Source organism: Chionomys nivalis, chromosome 1, assembly GCF_950005125.1.
Source record: "Chionomys nivalis chromosome 1, mChiNiv1.1, whole genome shotgun sequence".
In the NCBI taxonomy this organism is placed as follows: domain Eukaryota; kingdom Metazoa; phylum Chordata; class Mammalia; order Rodentia; family Cricetidae; genus Chionomys; species Chionomys nivalis.
Genome location: NC_080086.1, coordinates 108126502 through 108130015, shown reverse-complemented (window position 1 = coordinate 108130015; position 3514 = coordinate 108126502). Strand labels below are relative to the sequence as shown.

Genomic DNA, 3514 nt, shown 5'->3' with positions numbered 1-3514 from the left:
CAAACAAGAGGGCATGGATCCCAAAGCTGTTTGCAGCTCCCTGTGGAAGGAGGGATACCGAGAGGAGGCTCTGCTGGGGCCTGTGACAAACGAAGGGCTATCCCGAAGGATGGAGGAGTGGCTTCAGTTCCCATGCAAACAGGTGAGCTGTTCAGGGTCCCCAAGCCTCTCAGAGCAAATGGGATTCAAAATTGCACTGGAGGGGCAGCCTGGCAGAGGAGCCCCCTGGCAGAGAAGGACCTAGGCAGAGGAGCCCCCTGGCAAGGACCTCCCACCTTACTACTTTGTATTTCACAAAGCTTATATTTTACTCTTTGTGAAAAGCTCCAGCTCCAGACAGACAGAAGCTAATCCAGAAGTGTAAGACTCGCTTGGGGTCATTCTGCTTATATAAGACAACACAAAAGTGTCCAAGTCCCAAAGCCCAGCACTGCATGCCTGCCGGGAGTCCGTTTATGGCGCAGTGGAAACCTTTGCTTAGTATCTCTTGCCCAGGCATGGCATGCTTCTCTGGGAGCATGGCCTAGTGTTATACCCAGACCCACGGAGTCCCCAAAAAAACAACAAGGAGACCAAGTTCCGTATGTAAAAGCAAAAAGCCTTTATTCTTACACAAATTTGTGAACTCTCTGTGTGCCCAAGGTATTGACACGATCAGAGAACCATAAATAGAGTTGGGGTGGGTTTTTTTTTTTCCAAGCCAAACTGTATCCAGCTTTATTAAAGACACTTTCCATAAACAATCATGGTTTTCCAGGCAGAACATGGGCAGACAATCAGTAACAGTATACAAGAACTTCCAAACTCCCTTCTTGTATCGACTACCAAAATCAGAAAGTCACTATAAAACCCGGTGAGTCTTCATTGGATGCTCTGAAAAGGGGGGGGAGTTTAGAGTGAGGGCTGACATTTCACATTGAGGATGTTGTTTCACAACTTTTCACAAGCCGACCCTGACTTTCAGGAAATGAAATGAAAATGGCAGAATTGTCAATCTGCAGATCCATAATCTTCTATAAAAGGAACCGCTGCACTTTTGAGGACACTCAATATCACTGCAAAGTCCAGATTGCCCAACAGACTGGCAAAACCAATTTTGGGGATCAGGTTCCAACAGGTCTCTGGTCTTAAGGGAGTTAAGTCTATGTTGATGGTACAGGGGGAGGAGGATATAAAAATGAACTGAGTTTTCCCACACAAGGCATGTTGTGCCATGGTGGCCACATATGTCAACATGTCCCCAGGACGTCTCTCCTGGGAGCCAAGAGGAGTCTTTCAAAATTATCAGGGAAAGATGTTTTCCATCATGAACCATCATCCATCCAGCTTGGGAGACACCGCTAGTGACACATGTTCCTCCCCACCCAAAACAATGAAGCGTTCTGTGTGCTAACAACATAGCTTTAAAAAAAAAGAAAGCAAAACAAAATTCTGCATTTTTATAAAACTTGATAAAAAATAGTATTTCAAACTGTACAGTCACCAGAAGTACACAGTTATCAAAAACGCACACATTTCACTTGGCGTCTCCAGCACCTTCAGCTTTTTGTGCCTGGTCTGTTTTGGCGTCTCCATTCTCTGCAGGATTATTGGCATCCTTACCAGCATCGGCCTTCCCCTTCTTCCCCTTGGGTACCTTCTCTCCCTTCTTTGCAGGGGCCTTTTTAGGTTTGGGCTCTCTGGCTTTGGAGGAGCAGGTTTAGCGGACAACCTTGCCGATCTTCTCTGTGGCTCGTCCTTCACCTTGGCTTTATCTCCTTTAGTATCCCCTTCAGCCTTTCTTTTGGGCATGGTGGCGGCGGGGGGGGGGGGGGGGGGGACGGGGGACGGGACACGTCGGCGCTGAACGCGGGGCTGCAGCTGTGCGCGGCTCGGGTCCGTCTGGGGGTCGTTCTCGCTGCTTCTTCACACTGCTCCTGGGGTGGGGTTTTTATAAAAGCAGAGGGATTTTAAGGTTCAGGACCCCTGGTTGACTGAGGTGTCCTGGTGAAAAGGGATGGGTACGTGCTGGCAGGTGATCCTGTGGGGGCAGCCATGATAAGCTAAAACAGTAAAGGTGGGGGTGAGGGGGTCTCTGAGGTTCAGGACCCCTGATTGGCTGACATTTGTCTAGCGGTGTAAAACCCCAATTCTAAGCCGGGCGGTGGTGGTGCACGCCTTTAATCCCAGCACTTGGGAGGCAGAGGCAGGCGGATCTCTGAGTTCGAGGCCAGCCTGGTCTACAAGAGCTAGTTCCGGGACAGGCACCAAAGCTACAGAGAAACCCTGCCTCGAAAAACCAAAAAAAAAAAAAAAAAAAAAAAAAAACCAATTCTAATTTAGCTCAGGGCTCTCCAGATAGTCCAATACGTGGGACATGTGTAGAAACCGAGTTTGCAAACTTGATTAAAATAAAGGTTCTTTGCTTTTACATAGGGAACTCAGTCTCTTTTGTTGGCTTTTGTGGGGACCCTGCAGATTTAGGCATAACAGATCCTATCTACAATAGTTAGAATGTTAGGACTTTCCTTTGGATGGATGGTGGAGCCTGGGTGGAGTCTCAGTTTGTGGTCTTTCTTGGAACCAAGTAATGTTCCTAAATCCCCTGGTTGTTCCCCAAGCAGCTAGCGGCGGCAGGGAATGCTGGCGAGTCCCCAGTGGCTGTAGGCAGACAGCATTCGGCAGAGATGGTTGTGGGTCCCTGCAAGATCCCCAGGAGGTTTACGAGCGGTGGCACTTCCCGGGCCGGCTGGTCCTGCCATGCGGCCGGGAAAGCCAGCCCGGCCTGTCTAGAGGGGTCTTACTCTTTCCTCGTGCAAAGACGCAGGCCTGTCAAAAGTGAACCCCATGTTCCTCTGGCAGCTTTAGGTATTGTATGGGTCTGTAGCCATATGCCATTTGCCATTGGATTAGAGACCTGTCTCCACCGTGTGCAAGAGTGTCACACACCAGGGCCCCGTGTCACTGTAATAGCGTTGACAGCCAACATTCCTGTGAATGTGGAAGCCCCATTGAGCTGAGTTCAGATTCTACCAAAGTAGAAGGCTATTAGTTAACTTTTCCAAGGCTACGATTAAACACCGTGACCAAAAGCAACAAGGAGGAAGAGGTGGTTTATTTTGGCTTACACTTCTGGCTGAGACTCGGTTCATTGTGGTTGAGAAGATGCGGAGCAGGAATGGGAAGCTGACTTATAATATTGCAATCAGGAAATAGAGAGGGGGGAGGAGAGAGGGAGGGGGAGAAAGAGAGAGAGAGAATATGAATAGGGAATAGCACCAGGCTATAGACACTCAAAGCCCACCCCCAGTGACATACTTCCTCCATCAAGGCTCCACCTACAAAAGATCCCATAACACCCCCAAACAGCACTATTGACTGGGGGCCAAGTGTTGAACCACTTGAGCCCATGATGACCTTTGTCATTCAAACCACCACGCATGACTTCCTGCTATACCCGATGAGGCAGACTGTCTGGCAGTGTCGTTCAGGGGTCAGGAACTCGGAGGTGAACGCAGAGGCTGGCCAAAGGGTG

The 3514-nt window shown here is 49.3% G+C and overlaps 1 pseudogene; it reads right to left on the bottom strand.

Annotated features, from left to right (window-relative positions):
- Window positions 1-694: 694 nt before the first annotated feature.
- Window positions 695-1795, bottom strand: LOC130879849 (non-histone chromosomal protein HMG-17-like; annotated as a pseudogene).
- Window positions 1796-3514: the final 1719 nt, after the last annotated feature.